The sequence below is a fragment of the Oryzias latipes genome, chromosome 24 (genome assembly GCF_002234675.1).
Source record: "Oryzias latipes chromosome 24, ASM223467v1".
In the NCBI taxonomy this organism is placed as follows: Eukaryota; Metazoa; Chordata; class Actinopteri; order Beloniformes; family Adrianichthyidae; genus Oryzias; species Oryzias latipes.
The window spans coordinates 7,579,312-7,594,361 of NC_019882.2; positions in this window are offsets into that span (position 1 = coordinate 7,579,312).

The following is a 15,050-nucleotide window of genomic DNA, read 5'->3' on the forward strand; positions in this document are numbered from 1 at the left end:
CATTTGTGTTTTTGTCGTGATTTATTTTTGCACATTTGGGTTAAAAAAACAGACAATTCCTCTGCAAGATGGGAGTTTTCAGCCCAGCTGGGGAAAATGTAGCTCTTGCACGCCTTCCATGAACTGTTAATAAAAGTGTATTGCAGTACTCATACTTTAACCTCACACTCCCTGCAGAACATAAATCTCTTCCTCATGTCGGTATGTGGTGGGGGAATTCATAAAGCAAAGCAACTTTATGTTCTTCTTGGGTTCCTGGAAGTCAGCTTTCACAATGTTTGTTTTGCATGAGGCTGTCTTAAATAGGAGCAGGCATACAGCTATGCTCTGATACCTGACACGAGGCAGGGTACTTTTCCTTCTTTTGTTGTGAAACATACTGTACAGGCAAAAGAGGGGCAGAGTCATTAGAGAAGGAGGGGTGTGGGACTTAAATCCTTGTGCTCTAACCTTTTCAACCCAATCCCCTTGTTTTTACTACAAAAGTAGGATGGGCTGGATCTTCACTTTCAAGTTGAAACCTGATGTGAAGGGAAAAGAACTCAAAATCATTGAATTAATTTAGCCGCTCTGAGTTTGGTGCTGCAGTCTTTTAGCTTGTTTTGTGCACAAAAGACATGGAGAGAAAAAATACAAATGCACAATAATTAAATGCAGATGTTGAGGTCTCATAGAACATTATTTACTAAGTTAATGCAAATGAAATCAGTATATGCAGATAACCATAAAAAAAACAGAAGAAAACGGAAGGTTCATGTTTTTTCAGTCTTATTTTTGTTCTGAACAAACTTTAGTTTTAAGAATTTGTTAACTAATTTTTTCAAAGGAAACTGCTTGAGCAGACATTGTTTGAGGGGCCATTAGGACTCTGATCAGCCACCAGTTTTGCACAAATTACTGGCAAGACCCTTCACGCTACTGCCTAAATAGGTAGCCACAAGGGGCCCAAGTTTGGGTCCCCGTGTGCTGGTCCCTAGCCCGGATAAAATACAGGGTTGTGTCAGGACGACATCCAGCATAAAAATCTCTGCCAAACCACCTGTGCAAATCAGCAAAAGCGGATTTGCTGTGGTGACCCCTGAAAGGATATACCAAACTTTCAGTCTGAAAACGCATTGAAGGCATTTTGTTACTGATCATCAACAAACACGCCATTTTTGTTGCACCGGTAATGTTAGGTTTGGGTTGGGAGGGGCTGTAAGTAAGCTCATAAACAGATGGATGATGGGAAATAGGCCAGGTGTACTCCTCGCCAACAGTTCCACCAGCAGCTCAGAGGCGAACTCCTGCCACTCTGCAGAAACTATGTTGTAGAAAATCACACAGGTTTTTTTCTTTAGTCGGCTAAAACAGTTTATTCATAATTAAAAGACCACTGGGAACACTTTTACAATAGAAAAAAAGATGATTGGAGTGAGACTTTAAGTCAAAATTCCCTTGAAGTGTGAATAATTTAGGTCATTTGTTTTAAGTGCAGCTAGTGGGCAAAATTTATTTTATTCCTACATCCTGTGGTGACAAGGAGTCATCTTAAAAATATTTTAATTTAAGATTTTTTAAATCTTTGCGCAGACAAACTCCAACATGCATTAACTGATCTTTAAACCCTCGTCTTTTCAGTCTAATTCTTGAGGTTAGTTACCTGCGAAAATCTTTTAAATATTCCAAAAACCCACTACAAAACAAAAGGAAATGTCACGTTTCAAACTGATGCTCCTCACCAGACCAACTCCGTTGAATGTTTTCAAACCCAAGTCAAGACTTTTCTATTTAGAAAAGTTGTACTGTGATCTTAATCTAATGGTGATTTAGAAGTTATGGTTTTACTTTTAGCAGGTCCTGTCAGTCTTGCACATTTTTATCTGTTTGTGCCTGGGCTTTGGTTTCATGCCGTCTTTTATTTTTGCGTAGCACTTTCTAAATTTTACTCTTTAAATGGTGCTATGTGAATAAAAATGTACCTACTTACATTTAGGTGAATCTAACCCCGACTCTTGGTGCTTCATACAAAACTGACACCAGTTCCTAATTTTCAGTGTCAAGACTAACACTCTTCCACAGACATTTTGTGGAGTACCTCTCGAGTGCTTTTTGCAATTTGTCTTGAGCTGTTGCAGCCCAGTGAAATACTATCCTCGGGTTATCATTCCTATGATATGGCTGTGGACAAGTAAAGCAAAAAAGGACCTATGCAATGAGTGCACACAGGCGTAACAGTTTAAAAGCTTGCCATGCGTCACTGGAAAAAAAGAGGTTGGGCAGTTTCAACACAGTTTCTATAACCTCAGCCTAACCAGCTAAAATAAATTTCTGTTTTTCAAAATCTATGTGGCAAATAGTTCCATAAATACATGGTATTTAACTTTGTATTAAGTGTATAGCCCACACAAAGCAGTTTGAAAATCTGCTGTGTCACACGCAGAAAGCAACATTTAAAACCACAATGTTTATCATCTTTACCAAACCGAGGACATGTATTAGAGACTTCAGGTTTACAAGTGTGGCCCTATCCTTTGTGCAGGAATAGAAAGAACAAAGTCTAAAACAAACAATTCTCCTAGTTTTATACAAATTAAAAGAACTAACAGACAAAACTGTTCCATTGCTCTTCCTTTTCTTGTTCACTGCAATCTCCAAACTTTAAGACAAGCAGAGTAAACAACATTCAGAAACCAAAAGCCATTTCAAAGGCAGCACCCAGTCTGGTCATGTGATGGACACGTCTGGTTTGGTGTGTCACCGTAAGCACAAAAATGTCCCGGCATGCAGTGACGTTATTTCTTCATAACTTTATTGTCTCACGCCATCTCATCCCTTGTGCTCTCCTATGACCCCACCCTTACATTGACGTGTTGTCCCTATCATGACAAAGGTGGATAAAGGTGGAAAGATTTCATGTAATCCATGGACACCAGTGAGGTTCACAAATCATTGAAGAAAAAAGGTTCAGCGCAATGTCTAGTGGGTCTAGATGACCCAACTCCCAATGTTAACGTGCCTAGGATAGCACAAGGGTTAATCTCCACCCATTACTCTTTGTTTCCCGCCGTTCCATGTCTGCCCTTTTCTGATGTTTGCTTTAACATTTCACTTGTGTACTCAGTGCTCTCCAAGGTTTGACAACTCAACTGTACTTGACAGCGTAACCATACTAATCCTGCTAATTTTGATTTAATGTTGTGTGAGAACAGGACGTCAGCTTCGTGAGTCACAAAACTGTGATTTAAATAATCAGGATGTAACTCTAGCTGAGGCAGACAGGTGTGTTCCCAACCTTTGGGTACCATGTGACTCTTAGCATGCATAGGTGTATTCCTGTTATCATTTGTTACTGTCAGTGTATACAGTATTGTGTTTGATAATGGAAACTCTGTAGCACACTTGTTATGAGCACCGTGTGAGTCACGAGAAACACAAACAAAGATCTTAGTCGTCAACACAAAGAGTTTAGAGATGCATCAGACAGATAACACAGTAAAAATAGGGTTTGTATATCAGTTTCTTTTTTTACTTTTGTTCCATCTCATTTCTTCTTTAATTGTGGCAGTTCAGTCATTTCAAATATTTAAACACAGCTTTTTCACAGCCTTAGATCCTCATGATAAATTACCAGAAAATATGCATTTAGATACAATTTAAACGTGATGCAAAAAAATATATTAAAATCAAAACAGAAACCCAAAACAAAGGTGTTGCTAGGAGGAAATGAAATTGACAACTGAGTCATCCGAGAATAAAGGGGCAAACAACAAAGCAAACCAAGAGTGCTGAAGATGATGGATGACGAACACAAGACAGTTTAGGTAAAGTCAGAATGTCTGCAAACTTGATTTTCACAGCAGGAAGCAAAAGTGACCAAAACAAATATGCGAAAGAGTTACAAAATCAAAACATAAATACAGTTGATAATAGCAGAAAAAGTGGTTTTGATCTGCTAAAGTAAAATAAATCAGATACATAAACCGTGGCATAAATCACTGTATGATGGAAAAAAAAGTTGAAACAATGACAGGTATGTCACAACATTATTGTCGATTTAATTTCTAAAATAATTATATGTCTAATAATTTAGAGGGCAGCCATGGTGCAGAGATGGAGAGGACGACCAGTGTTAGGCAGCGGAACCACCATAAGTGTGTGAATGGGGCGAATGGGATAGAGACTGGAAAGCTCTCCGGGCCTTTAAGGAAAGTAATAAACTGCTGTATAAGTCTATACCATTTATCATTTAAACAAGGAAAGCTGCCATTTTATGTGAGAAAGCTTGTAAAGAAAACAGTAAAACTCTGCTCAGAAAAATCAGATGGAAATTGTGTTTTTGTTGTTTTTAACATCTTCTGGTGGGATTTTTCTGATGATGGAGGACATGTATAAAAAAGATTCAGCTCAAAATTACATTTCTGAGTATTTCTTTTTTCAAATCATTGTGAATCGAGGCAGCCCAGAAAATGCCATTTAAAAAAGGAGTGTATTTGTGATGCAGAGAATACGCTGGACGGGCCAAAATCTCCCGCCCAGCAAATTTCTCATGAACTATTGCTACTCTGCGGAAACTAGGTTTCTGGATTTTGCCTAAAAATGGCATAATCACAATTGAAAGACTACTGGGAACACTTTTAAAAAAGACTAAAGGATGATCAATGTAAGCCTTTAAATAGGTAAAAAGAGAAAAATTTGAGAGTAAACAGATTTATATCCACCAGCCACTCTCTGTAAAGTGAAAATTTGAGCAGATAGGTATTTCAGGTTCCAGTTAAGATAAGTTTATAAATGGTTTCACAACTAAAGTCCAGAATGAAGAGTCCCTGGTAGACAGGTTCAGATCTCATCCCAGAAAACAGTCTGATCCTTAACATTGACAGTGATGCATCAGTGGCTGCAACAAAGCAACCACCAATAAAGACGAGGCAGAGCAGGTGAAGAACAGCCAAACCTTTTTGCTACAGTGCTCATTGTGACACTGGTAGGAGGTTGAACTCAAAGAAATCGAAAAATGAAGCCTTTTTTGGATCGCAATTCACCTATTTTTTATCCCACAGATAAACGAAGACACATGATGCCGCTCTCACACACATCGACTGGCTAAGGAGGAGTGAGTCATCATGTGTTGTGGGGGTTAAAAGTGTAAACAAGATGGAGATGTGATGGAAACAGTCATTAGTGGGCTTTTCAACCCCCCCCCCCCCCACACACACACACACACACACTGACACTGACTGCCCCACTGATGGATGTAAGGGGTCTTCTCTTAATCTTGATCTCTACACCTCATCCAAACTGCTGCTTCACACAAACGTACACCAACACACACTCTGATTGCTTTCTGGCTGCGGTCAATGTGGTGGTGGGGGTGGACTGTAGACTGAGCAGCAGCTAACGATGCCCCCCCCCCTCACTTATACGTGTGTGTGCACGTGGGGGGAGTGTGCGCTAAGTGCTGCAGAGGAATGATGTCATCTCTGTAATGGCACACTGGCACAGAGCCGTCGAGCATTGTCCCGCAGCATTCACAGCCGGTGATGAGCGTCATCAAGGCAGATTATAGCTCAGCCTCACAGCCTGTGGTGGGAAGACAGGTCTCTTTACACTCTGCAGCCCCTTTGTCATCACACATTTGCTCACACACAAGGACCAACAGAATTTTTAAAAAATCGCTTATTGTGATGCTTTCATTGTGGATCTCAATCCTTTCACAGCCTTCTTTGTTTTCCTCTAAGATACAGAGAAATATGCAGTGGGAAGCACAAACCGGAGAGAATTTGAATGGCGTCAGGCACAGGTGAGAATGAAATGACAAAAATAGAGAACTGTGATGATAACTATCCCTGGAATGGGTGTTCAAGCTACCACTTCCAATGAAAAGTCTATGTAAGCACTATTACATTTTCTGCTTCCACATTCAAAACTATCGTGCTATTCGAGCTTTTACAACTGTTATCGGGCTGAATACAAACACGTTGCCATTGAACGCACGTTGAAAGTTAAACCAGGTCAAACTTTGACCAATCAGGGACTCAGACCTAGTTATGACTTAAGGATGGCATCCCTTTTATTTCATGGAAGTGCCAAGTGTTTGAAAATCGATCACGACAGGAGAAATTAATAACTTCAAATTCGTGAAATTTTTTCTGTTTCAACATTTCTCAGCAAGCCTCTTCCAATTGCACGTGGCATACACACGCTAGAAAACAGTAGCAAAAGAGAAAGAAGAAGAACCCTATCCCTGTTTTTCCATTGTGAACTCAGAGGGCCATACTTACTCCAGTCGTTTGATTCAGTCAACAAGGATTACGCATTCTAAGAGGCCCTCATCCACTTTAATCAATATGGTTTTGGTTTTATTATAATCTAAAATCTTTTCTCGTGTGGGTTTTCTTTGTGTGTTGTGCTCTCAGGGTTTAACCATCTTCTCTGTTACAGGGCTCCAGTTACAATGGCTGACTTGGGTTTCTGGTCAAGTTGCAACATAAAGTGTCAAATAAGCAAACCCCACGTTAATTGAGAAACTTTACAGTGAAATCAAGAAGAGAAGAGCAGAGAAAAACATTTGTCAAAAGCTTCACTTTTTGAGGCAGGATGAGTCAATGTCTTTCAAATTTAACTTAGTTGATTAGCCCACAATTGAAATCTTCAGTCAAAGAAACCCCAAAACATGACTAATAACCCCTGAAAACCAAAGCTGAGTAGTGCTTTGAAGCCATGATCGCACATTCTCCTAATTTTCTGTGTAGTTTCATAACAAAATTGGCAGGATGGTCCAATAGCAATGTGCCAAAGTTTTGCCTTAAAACCCATTTTGGGACAAACATTAGTCAGTGACGCGCCTTAACTTGAGATTGTCAGCAGTGGGTGGATCATTGTGTTGATTGATGCCTTTCATGAGTGACATTGATTTGTTTTGGAGTGATAACAGATTTGAAAATGTCACGCAATGTTCTATATTACCAAAATCATTGTGTAACCTGCTCAATTGCTCAATAATATAAAAACAACAAAACTTTGTGTTGTTGTTTTCAAAGTGTAAATTCCTTCTTTTGGCCCTTTTGACTTAATCTTATTCTTTCTAAAATTCCATTTAATTTTAAGAACAGCAAAGCACTGAGGAATTAGAAGACTGGTAATGATATTTTAAAATATATATTTTAGAATTTTTCTACAAGTAGAAATGTATGGGTGTTTATAAAATCTTCTTTCATGAACACACATAGAGCTGGTGTGTTTTATTTTGAAATGTCCATGATCACCATCTTGCTCAAACCCAAAACCCCAATAAATTCTGTACATCAGCGATGATAAATGTGACTGTGGTGCAAACACAAGATACATCATGATATGATGGTTCTTCCTTAAATGTCACTGTCTTCCACTGCACTTACTGAGCATGTGCAAGCCGTCCTGTTGCACGTGTTATGCTCCTCTTGCATCATTCATCTCAAACTTTTCTGTTATCTCCTGGGGTGTTCATAGCTTTAGATCAAAAATGAATGAATGAATTCAAGCAGGGATTTGTCTGTATGCAGGGGATTCCTTTGTACTGAATGTTTTGGCAGAAGATTTTTATTTTAAGAGTTTATAGAAAATGACAATTATCAATGCTGTAAAAAAATGGTAACCAGACCTCGGCTTGATCTTTTTTTTATCACTGTAAAAAAACAAAAAATATATATAGTTGATATAAGACACAGGCAACAGCTTTAAAGGCAAACTGGCTTTGATGTAACAATTGATCTCAAAAATACAGCAGCAAATTTTCATTTATCATACATTTCTTTCATAAAACTTAACTGACACAGTTGTTGTGTCTTATATATGAGTTGCTATTATTCAATTTGACTAGAAATAAGACATACAATCAAGGATTTTGAGATTTTGCATTGTTGGTTGGTTTTGTTTTGTTTTGTTAGGTTTACTAAAATGTTGGATCTTGCTAATTCTTTTTCCAATAATTCTTCTCCTGTTAATCACTCACATCTGCTCCCAGCCATGTATCACAGACCCGTTTTAAAGAAAATTGTGTTTTGGGGTGTTTTTAGCATGTTCTTGTGGGCTTTTCAGATGATGAAGCACATATAAGAAAATAAAGCTCAAATTTGCATTTCTTAGTATTTATTTTTTGAAGTCAATGTGAATCAGGAGCAGACAAAAAAGATTGTTGTTTACAAAAGAGCAAATTGGGGGGGGCGCTGGGTGGGCCGCAAGCTCCCTGCTCTAAGCTCTCAGCAAAGGGAAGGGGAAAGGGACCGGTGTTGCTCTCCGCCAACGGTCCTCCCAGCAGCTCAGAGATGAATTTCTGCTCTACAGAAATGTCCTAGAAAACGAGATAGGTTTTTTAATAATCATAATTAAAAGACCAATAGGAACACTTTGACAATAGATCAAAAGACGATCGGTTTATGTTTTCAGTTCACTTCTGTCTTTGTTGTTTTTATTTTTAGACTTCTGGTCAACTGTTTCTTGTCTGTTGTCAACCTGGACAAAATAAATTGTCCAACGTCATTTATTAAAATAAAAGAATACAAGATCTTATCTGTGAAATATCAATATAACATTGGCAGACGTTACGCCACTTTAAATGGAGGATTTCCATGTGAAAACAAATGCAGTGATGAACCACTATGACTAATAATAAAGCAGTTTATGGTGCTCGGACAGTGTGGACACTCACCCTATTTTATACATGTATCCTGAGCTTCAAGGTTAGGCATCCATATATCGCTGCACAAAGGGAGAGTGGTACACACACACACACACACACACACAAAGAGACAGATTTTTTTCTGTTTATGGGCATACACATGTGTACAGGGACACATTTATTTCTGCTTTGGTGAATTATGACCTGAGCTCACCGGGAAACCACCAGGGAAATCCTTCACAGAGGGTCACGGCTCGCTCTCTCAGTCTCCCAACCTCCAAACCTGCTTTTCATCTCTTTTGGTTCCTCTATTGGAAGCACCATTGATGGATTTTCCAACAAAGGAATCTAATATACCATTAAACAGTAGCCACGAAAGGTGTAATGACATATATTACACAACTGAAACCTTTAAAAATGACATTTTACAGGGATGTTGCTCCACCTTATCACCTTTCCAATCTGTAGCCAGCTTTGATTCTGTTTGTTTTAAAAGACAGTATTAAACGGGAATCATCGGTGAAAGCAGCTGTCTCATATTTTTCTTTTCATTTCTATTTTTCCAGTGGACTCAGCTTTTCTGTGAAAATCTGTAAATGCAGCAGTGGCGGAAAGATGCGCGCCCAGTGTTTATTGTTTCCATCTGATAAGCATCTCTTCAGCAAGGAAAAAAATGATTTTTGCTGATAGTGTTTCATTTTTGTTGTAATAATGAAATAATTATTAAGCTTCTGCATTTAAAAGCTGTAGATTTTTTTTTTCTTTCAATGCCAATTTTGGACTGACAATAAAAAAGAAACTGGAGTATTTTTAAAATACACAAAGCTAAAATACGGTAGGTTAAGAGCCTATTCACCAAAATGTGGAAGAAAATAGAGCTACAGCTCTTTTATATAAATTCCCTTGTGTTAATACTTCCGTTTACCGTACAGTACAGGATACTTAAGGGGTATTTATAATGTACTTTTTGTACCTACTGGATACCTACATGTAATTATGTGGCAGTAATTGCACACTAAAAACTACTTTGTTAAAAATAACCCAAGGGTTGTATTTAACCCAACACCAAGATTAAAAAGGGACAAAATTAATTAAATAAATAAATAAAATAAAAACATTCATTGGGTTCAAATTAAACCACTATTACCAACCCGAAGAAATTGTATATATAACCCATAAATTGTACTGTAGATTTAAATGCAATTGAAAATATTTAGATGGTAGTTATTAACTGAGTTGTTTTTCCTCCCTTCTCTTTCTGCTCCCATGTTTTTCTTTTTTTTTTTCAATTAATAAATTCAAATGGCAAAAAAAGTATATATTGTCTAATAAAATAAACGTATAAACTCAGGAAAAATAGGCAAAACTGTGTGATAAAACCTTGTATTATGAGATGCAATTAGCACAGTTTTCCAGGTGTATTTTGAGACCACCAAATACATGGGTTATAATAGTCAAAAATTGGGTTGATGAAAGACCCAATTGTTTTAAGAGTGTGTGTTAGTCAAAGTTGATTTAAGGCATAACAATAGATTTAAGGCATAACAATAGAAAATTTTGGCTTGGCTAATTCAAATTTTCTTTGGAGTTTCTATCTTGCAGCACATTGATCCTATGTTGCCAAACAAAAAAAACAGCATCAAATTAGAAAATAAAGCAAGTTATTCTTTATATTTCTAAGTTTTAAGCACACAAAAAAAACAGTAATTCATTTGTAATAGTGTCAATAACAAATACAAAGCAACAATTGTTTTCTCTAAAGTGGGAGTAAGATTTTTCAGCTACCACTGGATTTTGGTCAGTGAGAAACAACCCTGTTTTAATGTCAAAGGCTGCAGACCCCTGGACCAGCATTAGCTAAAGGCCTCAGATGGTGGTGTATAGGCTACTAGAAAAATCTTCTGCAAGAATACTAAAGACTGATGCTACTTTTGACTCATCTTTTCTCTCTTATTCATACCTAATGACAATGAGGAAGAAAAAGTAAGAAAAATACCACCTAAAATGTGTGAGTGTGTCAGTTGATGTATGTTTCTGAAAGACCTATTGCAGGGGAGGATCGTGGTGAGCAACACAAGCAAGTCAGCACTCACGCCCACGCGTCTATTCATAGAAACAGACATAGGTCATGTGAAGGAAGGGATGAAAGGCGGCATTAAAAATGAGTGTATATGAGATAAGTATGCTTCACCAGGATTCATCAGGGTTATCAGAGTAGACACACCACAGAAATATACATAAATATTTCTGTTAAACTATTTAGAAGAAATGTAATTAGAAAAAAGGGAGCCAGTTTAGCTCGTGCTGGTTTGCAGCACCTTCCATCCGTGAAACCAGGGTTCGATTTCAGGCTGCTCCCTATTCCCTTCTCTGCCTCTGTGCCGGTCCCAAGCCCAGATAAATTGAGAGGGTTGCGTCAGGAAGGGCATCCGGCGTAAAACATTGCCAAGTTAACCATGCGACTCTTCCCTCGAAAGAGAGTTTGTTTCGCTGTGGCGACCCCTGATGGGAAACAGCCGAAAGAGAAAGAAAGTAATAAAATATATAATTTTGTAAAGACAAAAGGTTGACTCTTCCTCCTAAGGCTTTATAAAAAAGTATCCATGCAAAACAAGTGAATCCCTGTGGCATTTTATTTTTCCATGTGCTCCAACAGACATGCCTCCTTTTTTCTCTCTCTTTTAAATGTCTGTACATTGCGCAGTGTCTTTGAGCCTCAGTTCCAACAGAAACTGGAGCGTCTGGCTCCCCGCCCATTGCCCTCCGGCTGAAGAGTGTGGAAAGACGACTTCATTAAAAAAATATTTTGCAGATTTCATTGGAAAAAATGGGGTGGTCTTGCTTCAACAATAAAGACAATTTTTATTATATTTGTTTGTAAGCACATATGTTGAATCTAGGATGTGGTTGAATAAAAGTTCTGTCACAATCTGAGGGCAGTAATCTGTCTCCTGAAACACTTTCTGCACGTCCTAAGTTATGCAATTTCAGAAAATCTAATAGAATTAAAAAAGAAACAGAAATTTTATCAAGCCTGCAATCTAAAAATTGTTTACAATATAAGTTAGACATAATAAACTAATCATTTGTTTTAGATTCCTATTTGGTTTAGAGCTGATTTCTTTTAGAAACTTACCATCAACAAGTTACATGAACAATTGAGAATGGGTTAGTTTGGATTTGCTTCGAATGTAGACTTCTTGGTTGTTTTTTAAATCACTCAAGCAAAACGGTTAACTTTGTTAAAAAGCTAAATCTGCAGGACTTTACTTATCTCCTTCACAAGCTAATCAGCCAAGACGGGTCTGTGCAGGCAAGCCAAGTGTGATGAAAGGCCACTTTCTTTCAAAGTATTGCAAATGCAACATCTTTCAAGAATCAAGCTGCAAAGCAAACTTTATCAGTTGTCAATTTCCCAGAAATTCTTTTCGGCAAAAACTTATCAAAGCTGATGCAGAAACTTCTACTGAAACTCACTGGTTTTTTTTTTGGGTTTTTTGTAGAAGTAATACTGGCATTGTGAGAGTTTTCTTCTGAAAAGTTTTTCTTCAGTTCCTGACAGTAAATGCAGCTTCCCTTGTGCTATCTTAGATGACCCCATCCTTACATTGACGTGTCTCCCTACCATGACAAAGGTGGAGAGGATTTCATGTAATCCATGGACACCAGTGAGGTTTACAAATCATTGAAGAAAAAAGGTTCAGCGCACTGTCTAGTGAGTCTAGATGACCCAACTCCCAACGTTAAAGTGCCTAGGATAGCACAATTCTTAGAAAAGTGCGAGAACAGACAGGATGTCTGACCTCATTTTTATGTGCCTTAAGTGATGTTCAGCAGATTCACAGCAGAAATCCTTGGGATTTCACTGCTGATTCTGTCAGAATCTGTCATTTTTCATATTTGCTTTTCCTGTTCTCTCTATTAAAATTTCTTTCTGTCTTCATTGACCCTCCCACCTGCAGTCCCACCACCTCCAGAAAACTTCTTCCTCGCTACTGTTAAGAGAACAGCTCTTCTCCATCTTTTCACATTTCAGAGGCCTGTCGTCTCCCAAAAAGCATAATCATTTATTTTGTTGGTGCACAAATTTCAAAGTTTTTGAAATTTTTAAGCAAAACAAACTCATTTAAGAAACAGACGCAAATTAGCACCAACAATAAAGCTAAACATAATATTAGCTCACAGAAGCTCCTCTATAATCTAATTTGCTATTTAACTAACTAATTTTTTGGGTAAATTAACCCAGTTTGAAATAAACAAGGTTGAGCTGGCTTATCTCTACGTTTTAGAATAATTAATCAATCAAAAAGGCTCCATAGTGGTGTCTGGTTTGATGGTTCAAATCCTGACAAGGTCTTTTCTGTGTGGAGTGTGCTTGTTCTCCTTAAGCATTTATGGGTTTCTCCGATTTCTACAGTGATCCTGAAGTGCAAATCACACCAACAAATCCCTCAATGCAAAAACAGCTAAAAAATCACAACAAAAATTTTAAAAAGCAAAACAAATATTAGAAAAACAATGATGATGACATTTGTCCACTGATGGTTATTTGACATGAAGAGATACTGGATATGCTCCGCACTAATCATAAAATGTTTATAAGTATGCAGACATTAAAGACACATTTGAAAAAAAAAATCAAATGTCTAAAATCATCCGATCAGCAATGTCCAAGACCTGGTTTCTGGAATTGTTCTTTTAATTTCTAAAATGTGACTTTTTTTTTAGTATTTGCTTTGCTTTTTTAATTGTTGTTCCGATCTATATGTTTTTGTGTTGAGCAATCTATTGATATAATTTGCACTTCAGGGCCACCGTAGATTTCCTCCAATAGTCCAAAAGCATGCTTCATTAATTGGTAACTGTAAATTGTTGTAGGGGTGAATGTGAGTTTGTTTATGTTTGGCCGGATGTACTAGCGACCAAATCAGGGTGTACCCCACATTTGTCCTGAAGAAGCTGGGATAGGCTCCAGCAATTCCGTCACTCTGCTCAGGACTAAGCAAGAATAGAAGATAAATGGATGAAATCAAACCATAAACGTGAAATAAGCAGATATTGAAATATTCAAATGTATTTTTTATCTTTAAGCAGGAAACTCCCAAAAAGAAAACATAAAGAGTGGGCTTTTGATGTTTCAAGAATTAAAAGACATGTCAGTAGCAGAAGAATTAAAAAAAAAACTGGTTTTAGAACAGGTTAAATGGAAATCCGTGGAAAAGTTAAGAGGTTCCATTTCCAAGAGCTAAGTGCTCATTGTCAGTCTAAGCCTCCGCCTGGAGATGACGCTTGTAACCAGGGAGACATATCACCTTCAAGCAGCACATGGCTCTCGAGATCAACCCATTTACTCCCTGACGTGATCAGCACCAATATCAATGACACAGATGCTCTTGAAGCATAAAAGTGGGCATCTTTTGCTCCTGTAAGCGTCATGTTTTTTTACATTTACAGCTTGATTTTCACTCATGATCTCACACCACAGATACAATCTGGTTGAGAGTGTCCACTCCTGTCCCAGCAGTGTGTTCCTCCCTCTCATAGTGACAGTTAGAGCATCGTCTTGCTCTCATTGGCTGGTGAGCTCCATGGTGATGCCCTGTGATTGGGCATTCCCAGCATGCGCATTGCCGGCCAATTGGGCTCACTGTATCCAAGAGACTGAAGCATGAAGGGTTATTAAAATCCAACCTGAGTCTCTCAAGATTGTTCAGATGTGTTTGGGGAATTACAACAAAATAATAAAGGCCAGCCAGAGAAGGTTTAGGAATAAATCAATGTAAAGATTCAAACACATTCGATTGGTGTTAGCATTATCAGAACAAATTGGTGGCAAAAAAACAGTAAAGCACAAACAAGTGAGGGAACTTTGTCAGTGTGTACTGCTGCTGAACTCTTAATCTATGAAAATTGATCTCATGCTTCCTTTCTGCATTGATTTTTGACGTCAGTAAAAAAAAGCTTGAAAAGACCAGCTGTGGTTTGAAATTAAGAAGAAAATCTGAGTTTTTAAGCCTTTTAAATTTACTGACACGTGAAGCAAAAATAGTGCAACAAAACAGGTTTATTCTGGAGCCATTCTGGGTCAAAATGATCATAGTTTGTGTTTATATTAAAAAATCAACAAATTTAAAAGTGAATATTTTAAGTGTTTATTGATTTGATAGAGTTTGTAAGCAGTTGACTGCATAAAAAGATTTTTTTCTACACCTGAAAGAGTCTTTCAGGTGTCGAATCACAAACTGTGTGTTTGATTTGTGAATCCTTAACACCCACTCAGATGAAAACAGTGTTTTTGGAGCATTTTTCTGATGGTGGAGGACATATATCAAAACAATTAAGCTCAAAATTGTGTCTCTGAGTATTACTTTGTTCAAATCATTGTGAATCAGGAGCGGACGAAAAAAATAATTCA